Source organism: Elephas maximus, chromosome 2 (assembly GCF_024166365.1).
Source record: "Elephas maximus indicus isolate mEleMax1 chromosome 2, mEleMax1 primary haplotype, whole genome shotgun sequence".
Taxonomy (NCBI): Eukaryota; Metazoa; Chordata; class Mammalia; order Proboscidea; family Elephantidae; genus Elephas; species Elephas maximus.
Window position 1 is genome coordinate 200,002,154 of NC_064820.1, and position 9,155 is coordinate 200,011,308.

Below are 9,155 nucleotides of genomic sequence, written 5' to 3' on the forward strand. Positions count from 1 at the left end.
TTTACAGTTTGTTTTTCTGTTGATTTTTCCAGCACCAATATGTTTATATCCTTAGTTGTGATCATGCTGTAGATTACAGACTTGAATTATGCTTTTTAAACTTAGACTTTATATCATTAAAATTTCTCAAATCCTGTTTGAATGGCTGGCTCAAATTCTGAAGTCCGGAAATAGCCTGCTTGCTATCCCTGGCGCCCTGACTTCGAATGGGATAGTCAACGTGGTCACTTCAGAGCCCCTTCTAAATGTGTCAGTGCCATTGCCAAAGAAGTAATGGGTTTTTTTAAAAAAAGGAGGGTGCTGATTTTTTCCCTCTTTTTTTAAAAAAAAAAAGTGTGAAAACAACACAGGCTCACCGTTCAAAAAGAAAAAAATGATAGTGTAACTCCCCCAATCCCTATCCAGTGAGACAGGAAGGGTAACCTGGCCTGGCGTAGAATAAACGGGAACTTTTTTTTTTTTTTTTTTACTGCTATAAAACCCCAAACCAAACTCAGTGCTGTTGAGTCCATTCCGGCTCATAGCGACCCTATAGGACATTGTAGAACTGCCCTGTAGAATAGAGTTTCCAAAGAGCGCCTGGTGGGCTCAAACTACCAACCCTCGGGTTAGCAACCATAGCACTTAACCACTATGCCACCACTGCTATACGTAGGTGGATATATTCCTGGTCAGAGCCCATTGCTATTGACTCCATTCCCACCGTATTGGACAGAGTAGAACTGTCCCATAGGGTTTCCAAACAGCGGCTGATGGATTTGGACTGTGGGCCTTCTGGGTAGCAGCCGATCACTACATCACCAGAACTCCATGTTTCTGGGTATGCCCTACAGGACTTATGGGCATGCAGAGATGGTCTCAGTTTTTTTTTTTTTTTTAACTTTTATTGAGCTTCAAGTGAACGTTTGTTTTGGGTTTTAATAACATGGTTTTCTACTCAGTCAGGACCATCTTCACACGGACAATAAGGTCCCCAGTGCAGATTAAAAATGTGTTGCCAATAACCAAATGGAATCATCAACTGACCCCAGCCCCTGCCACTAGCAGAGTTCTTAGTAACTCCCCATCTCCCCAACTGAGAGCATTAACTTCTTACAAGAGAACGCTGTGTTGGACTCTGCGATCTTAAAAAAAAAAAAAAACTTTAATTTTGAAGTAATTATTGATTCGTAGAAGTTGCAAAGAATTTACGGAGAGGTCCTGTGCACTTTTCGCCCAACCTCTCCAGTGCTGACATCTTGTATAAATATAGTACAAAACAAAAACAGGAAATTGACATTGGTGCAACCCACAGAGTTTATTTAGATTTCTCCAGCTACTCATGCACTGATGTGTCTGTGTGTGTGCATCTGTGTGTGTGCATGTGTGTGTGTGTAGGCCTTTTATAAAGAATTTTATCACAGGTTTAGCTTCCCATAATCACCACAACAATGAAGATACAGAACTGTTTCCTCACCACAAGATTTCTTCAGGCTACTTTTTTACAGACACACACATCAGATCCAACCTTCCTCCTCCCCCAATCCCTAACTCCTGGCAACCACTAATCTGTTTTCTGTCTCTACAATTTTGTTGCTTCAAGAATGTCAACTAAAAGAACTATATAGCCTCTAGAGATTAGCTCTTTTTACTTAGCATAATTCCCTTGGGGATCATCCAAATCCCATCAATAGTTCATTCTTTTTTATTGCTGAGCAGTGTTTTCAGTCATCTCATATGCATGTGAAAGCTGGACAATGAATAAGGAAGACTGAAGAATAATTGATGCCTTTGAATTTTTTTTTTTTTTTGAATTATGGTGTTGGTGAAGAGTATTGAATGGACTGCCAAAAGCAGGAACAAATCTGTTTTAGAAGAAGTACAGCCAGAATGCTCCTTAGAAGCAAGCATGGCAAGACTTCATCTCACATACGTTGGACATATTATCAGGAGGGATCAGTCCCTGGAGAAGGACATCATGCTTGATAAAGTGGAGGGTCAGTGAAAAAGAGGAAGACCCTCAAGGAGATACATTGACAGAGTGGCTGTAACAATGGGCTCAAGCATAACAACAATTACGAGGATGGTACAGGATCAGGCAGTGTTTCCGTCTGTTGTACAGAGGGTCCCTATGAGTCGGAATTGACTCTAGGGCACCTAACAACAACAACAACAGTGTTCCAATAAAAGTGCCCTGGGGCAGTGGTTAAAGCTCTTGGCTGCTAACTGCAAGGTCGGAATGTTCGAACCCACTACCGGCTCTGTGGGAGAAAAGAACTGGCAATCAGCTCTCGTAAAGATTACAGCCTAGGAAACCCTATGGGGCAATTCTCCTCTGTCATATAGGTCAGTATGAGTCTGCACACAACAACCAAAAAAAAAAAAAAAAAAAACTGCACACAACAAGAACAGTATTCCAATATTGAAGGATTATATGGGCAAAAAAATGAATAAGAAAAAAGCACCAAAAGAAGATGGAAAGAATACAAAGAGTCACTGTACCAAAAAGAATTGATCTACGTTCAGCCATTTCAAGAGGTAGCATGTGATCAAGAACTGCTGGTACTGAAGGAAGGACAAGGGATGCTGAAGGCATTGGCAAAAAACAGGTCGCCAGGAATGGATGGAATACCAAATGAGATGCTTCAACAAACACATGCAACACTGGAAGCGCTCACTCAACTATGTCAAGAAATTTGGAAGATAGCTGCCTGGCCAACTGATTGGAAGAGATTCATATTTGTGCCCAATCCAAAGAAAGGTGATCAAACAGAATGAGGAAATTATCAAACAATGTCATTAATATTACATACTAGCAAAATTTTGCTGAAGATAATTTAAAAAATGGCTGTAGCTGTACATGGACAGAGAACTGCCAGAAGTTCAAGGTGGATTCGGAAGAGGATTCGAATCAAGAGATATTATTGCTGATGTCAAATGGATCTTGGCTGAAAGGAGAGAATATCAGTGATTTAGAAAATAATATGAAAATTATTATTCCCTGTCCTTGAGCATAGAGAATGTGACCCAGCTGAAGCTGGGCCGGCAAGGACTCACAAGGACACATCAACTGGGCCTTGAGATAAAGATAATAATAGATGTGACAATCTTAGAAATTATCTTTTAGGGAAGAAAAATATCTTTTTGGGAACTTTTCGCATAAAGCTAATCAAACAGAACACAGGAGACTTTCCACTCTTTCTATTAATGTTCGGTGAATAGAAATTTGTTGGACCAAGGAAGACCTTCCTGACTGTCAGTTACTGAAACCTATACCAATGATTGTTAAGAAAGGCAGTTCAAAATGTAAGATCACAGTTTCTAGCCAATCTGTGAAAAGATGAAGCTTTCCATGATTCTACCTATTTTTGTGATAATATCTACTGATGATTCTGTAACCTTCCTCGGATTTGGGAAGACATTAGCTCTGGCATCATGCTTGTCTGCTTCCCACTTTGGTCTTTTTGAATATAAGCCGAATAAAACTTTCTTTTTGCTTTACTAAACTTTGCGATTTTTTTTTCCTCTAAAACATCAGAAAGATGTTTACCTGTGTGCCTTTGACTGTGTGGTTATAACAAATTATGGATAACATTGAGAAGAATAGGAGTTCCAGAACACTTAATATGTGTGTGGATTAAGAGGTAGTTGTTCAAACATAACAAGGAGATATTGTTTGGTTTAAAATTGGAAAATGTATGTGGCAAGGTTGTATTCTTTCACCTTACTTATTCAATCTACATGCTGAACAAATAATCCAAGAAGCTGTGCTATATGAAAAAGAACATGGCATCAGGATTGGAGGAAGGCTCATTAACAATCTGAGAAATGCAGATGACACAACCTTGCTTGCAGGAAGTGAAGAGGACTTGAGGAACTCACTGATGAAGGTAAAAGACTATAGGCTTTGGTATGGATTACGTCTGAACGTAAAGAAAATGAAAACCCTTACAACCAGATCAATAAACAACTTCATGATAAATGGCGAAGAAATTGAAGTTGTCAAGGATTTCATTCTCTTTGGATCAACAATCAATGCCCACGGAAGCAGCAGTCAAGAAATCAAAAGACGTATTTGCATTGGGCAATTCTGCTGCAAAAAACCTCTTTGAAGTGTTACAAAGCAAAGATGCCACTTTGAGGACTAAGGTGTGCCTGACCCAAACCATGGTATTTTCAATCACTTCATATGCACGGAAAACCTGGGCAATAAATGCTGAAGACGGGAGAAGAATTCATGCATTTGAATTGTGGTGTTGGTGAAATATACTGAATATACCATGGACTGCCAGAAGATCAAACAAATGTGTCTTGGAGGAAGTACAGTCAAGATGCTACTTAGAAGCAAGGATGGTGAGACTTCATCTTGTTTACTTTGGACATGTCATCAGGAGGGACCGATCACTGAAGAAGGACATCATACTTGGTCAAGTACAGGGTTAGTGAAAAAGAAGGAGACCCTAAATGAGATGGATTGACACACTGGCTGCAACAATGGGGTCAAACAGCAACATAGCGAGGATGGTGCCAGACTGGGCAACATTTCATTCTATTTTACATGTGGTTGCTTTGAGTTGGAGCCATCTTGATGGCATCTGAGAATAGCAACAAATATTCCACGGTATGAATGTACCACAGTTTGCTTAACCATTCACCTTTTGACAGATATTTGGATTGTTTCTAGTTTTTTTGGTTATTACAAATGAAGCTGCTATGAACATTTTGTACAAACTTTTGCATAATAGTAAGTTTTTGTTTTTCTGGGATAAATGTTCAACAGCGTTAACTGCTGAGTCATACGGTAAGTGCATTTTTAGCTTTAGAAGAAACTACCAAGCTATTTTCAAAGTGGCTGTACTGTTTCACATTCCTACTAGCAATGTATGAGAAATCAATTTTTTCTACATCCTCTATAGCATTTGGTGTTATAACCTAAAAAAAAATTTTTTTTTAGCTGTTTTAATAGGTGTGTAGTGATATCTCACCATGATCTTAATTTGTATTTCCCTAATGGCTAGTGATGTTGAACATCTCTTCATGTGCTTTTGTGCTATGCTTATTTCTTCTTCCACAAAATGTCTCTTTATATCTCTTGCCTATTTTCTAATCGGATTGTTTATTTTTTTAAAAAGTTGACAAAAGCAATCTATAGATACAATGCAATTCTGATCCAAATTCCAATGGCATTTTTTAATGCGATGGAGAAACAAATTACCAACTTCATATGGAAAGGAAAGAGGCCCCAGATAAGGAAAGCATTACTGCAAAAGAAGAACAAAGTGGGAAGCCTTACTCTACCTGATTTTAGAACCTATTATACAGCCACAGTAGTCAAAACAGCCTGGTACTGGTACAACAACGGATACATAGACCAGTGGAACAGAATTGAGAATCCAGGCATAAATCCATCCACCTATGAGCAGCCGATATTTGACAAAGCCCCAAAGTCAGTTAAATGGGGAAAAGATAGTCTGTTTAACAAATGGTGCCGGCATAACTGGATATCCATCTGCAAAAAAATGAAACAAGACCCATACCTCACACCATGCACAAAAACTAACTCAAAATGTATCAAAGACCTAAACCTAAAATCTAAAACGATAAAGATCATGGAAGAAAAAATAGGGACAATACTAGGAGCCCTAATACAAGGCATAAACAGTATACAAAACATTACTAACAATGCAGAAGAGAAACTAAATAACTGGGAGATCCTAAAAATCAAACACCTATGCTCATCCAAAGACATCAACAAAAGAGTAAAAAGATTACCTAGAGACTGGGAAAAAAGTTTTAGCTATGACATTTCCGATCAGCGTCTGATCTCTAAAATCTACACGATACTGCAAAAACTCAACTACAAAAAGACAAATAGCCAATTAAAAAATGGGCAAAGGACATGAACAGACACTTCACTAAAGAAGACATTCAGGTAGCTAACAGATACATGAGGAAATGCTCATGATCAGTAGCTAATGCAAATCAAAACTACAATGAGATTCTATCTCACTCCAACAAGGCTGGCATTAATCCAAAAAACACAAAATAATAAATGTTGGAGAGGTTGTGGAGAGACTGGAACGCTTATACGCTGCTGGTGGGAATGTAAAATGGTACAACTTTGGAAATTGATTTGGTGCTTCCTTAAAAAGCTAAAAATAGAACTACCATAGGATCCAACAATCCCACTCCTTGGAATATATCCTAGAGAAATAAGAGCCTTTACACAAACAGATATGTGCACACCCATGTTTACTGCAGCACTGTTTACAATAGCAAAGAGATGGAAGCAACCAAGGTGCCCATCGATGGATCAATAGATAAATAAATTATGGTATATTCACACAGTGGAGTACAATGCTTTGATGAAGAACAATGATGAATCGTGAAACATTTCATAAAATGGAGGAATCTGGAAGAAATTAGTCAGTTGCAAAAGAACAAATATTGCATGAGACCGCTATTATAAGAACTTGAGAAATAGTTTAAACGGAGAAGAAAATCTTTGATGGTTACGAGATGAGGGAGGGAGTGAGGTTTCCACTCATTAGATAGTAGATAAGAACTATTTTAGGTGAAGGGAAAGACAACACACAATACAGGAGAGGTCAGCACAACTGGACGAAACCAAAAGCAAAGAAGTTTCCTGAATAATCTGAATGCTTCTAAGGCCAGCATAGTAGGGGCAGGGGTTTGGGGATCATGGTTTCAGGGGACATCTAAGTCAATTGGCACAATAAAATCTATTAAGAAAACATTTTGCATCCCACTTTGGGTAGTGGCTTCTGGGGCCTTAAATGCTAGCAAGCAGCCATCTAAGATGCATCAATGGGTCTCAACCCCCCTGGACCAAAGGAGAATGAAGAACACCAAAGACACAAGGTAATTATGAGCCCAAGTGACAGAAAGGGCCACATAACCCAGAGACTACATCAGCCTGAGACCAGAAGAACTAGATGACGCCCAGGTACAACCGATGCCTGCCTTGACAGGGAACACAACAGAGAATCCCTGAGGGAGCAGGAGAGCAGTGGGATGCAGACACCAAATTCTTGTAAAGAGACCAGACTTAATGATCTGACAGAGACTGGCGGGACCCTGAAGGTCATGGTCCCCAGACCTTCTGTTAGCCCAAGACAGGAACCATTCTCAAAGCCAACTCTTCAGACAGGGATTGGACTGGACTATGGGATAGAAAAAGATACTGGTAAAGAGTGAGTTTCTTGGATCAAGTAGACACATTAGACTATATGGGCATCTCCTGTTTGGAGGGGAGATGAGAATGCAGAGGGGGTCAGAAGCTGGCCGAATGGACACAAAAAGAGAGAATGGAGGGAAGGAGTGTGCTGTCTCATTAGAGGGAGAGCAACTAGGAGTATATGTTGTTGTGAGGTGCCGTCGAGTCAGTTCCGACTCATAGCGACCGTATGCACAACAGAATGAAACACTGCCCAGTCCTGAGCCATCCTTACAATGGTTGTTATGCTTGAGCTCATTGTTGCAGCCACTGTGTCAATCCACCTCGTTGAGGGTCTTCCTCTTTTCTGCTGACCCTGTACTCTGCCAAGCATGATGTCCTTCTCCAGGGACTGATCCCTCCTGACAACATGTCCAAAATATGTAAGACTCAGTTTTGCCATCCTTGCCTCTAAGGAGCATTCTGGCTGTACTTCTTCTAAGACAGATCTGTTCATTCTTTTGGCAGTCCATGGTGTATTCAATATTCTTTGCCAATACCACAATTCAAAGGCATCAATTCTTCTTCAGTTTTCCTTATTCATTGTCCAGCTTTCACGTGCATATGATGCGATTGAAAATACCATGCCTTGGGTCAGGCGCACATTAGTCTTCAAGGTGATGTCTTTGCTCTTCAACACTTTAAAGAGGTCCTTTGCAGCAGATTTACCCAATGCAATGCGTCTTTTGATTTCTTGACTGCTGCTTCCGTGGCTGTGGATTGTGGATCCAAGTAAAATGAAATCCTTGACAACTTCAATCTTTTCACTGTTTATCATGATGTTGCTCATTGGTTCAGTTGTGAGGGTTTTTGTTTTCTTTATGTTGAGGTGTAGTCCATACTGAAAGCTGTGGTCTTTGATCTTCATCAGTAAGTGCTTCAAGTCCTCTTCACTTTCCGGAAGCAAGGTTGTGTCATCTGCATAACGCAGGTTGTTACTGAATCTTCCTCCAATCCTGATACCCCGTTCTTCTTCATATAGTCCAGCTTCTCGGATTATTTGCTCAGCATACAGATTGAATAGGTATGGTGAAAGAATACAACCCTGATGCACATCTTTCCTGCCTTTAAACCAATCGGTATCCCCTTGTCCTATCTGAACAACTGCCTCTTGATCTATGTAAAGGTTCCTCACGAGCACAATTAAGTGTTCTGAAATTCCTATATATTAAAAAAAATTTTTTTTAATACATATAGCAAAGTGTATGTAAATTTTTGTAAGAGAGACTGGCTTGTAAACTTTCACTTAAAGCACACACACAAAAAAAGAAAGTTAAGTTTTGCTAGTTCGGTATATATTCCAGCTCCAAGCCCTTTGTCAAATACGTGGTTTGCAAATATTTTCTCCCCAACTGATTTTTGACAAAGGTGTAAAAACAAGAGGAAGGATAGTCTTTTCAACAAATGGTGCTGGAGCCATCCATAGGTAAAAGAATGAAAGTTGACCTAAACCTCACATTTTATGAAAAAAATTAACTCAAAATGGGTCACAGACATCAATGTAAAACTACAGAAGTTTCAGAAAAAAAAAGAATAGGAGAAAATCTTTAGCACCTCAAGCTAGGTGAAGTTCTTAGACTTGTGAAATAAAATTATAAGTTTTGTTTTATGTAGACAGAGAGTTCTCTTACCCACAACACTAAAGGTCATCTTATTAAATGTTAGAAACCTATGTGTTGTATAATCATGAATAAGTACATGTTTTTTAAACTTATGGTTATGCCTTGAACTATAACTGACTTTTAGAAGTGGCTTGTCTAATTTCATATACTTGTATTTAGGTGATCAGGGTCACTGAAACACTTGAAACTTACTCTTTTAGAAAACAATGGAAGATTAAGGAACATGTTCTGTTGTCCAAGACTTCAGAAGCCTTGCAACCATTGCTCATTGATCTTGTGATTATCTTAGCAAGGGTTCTATTTTTTTTTTTTTGGTA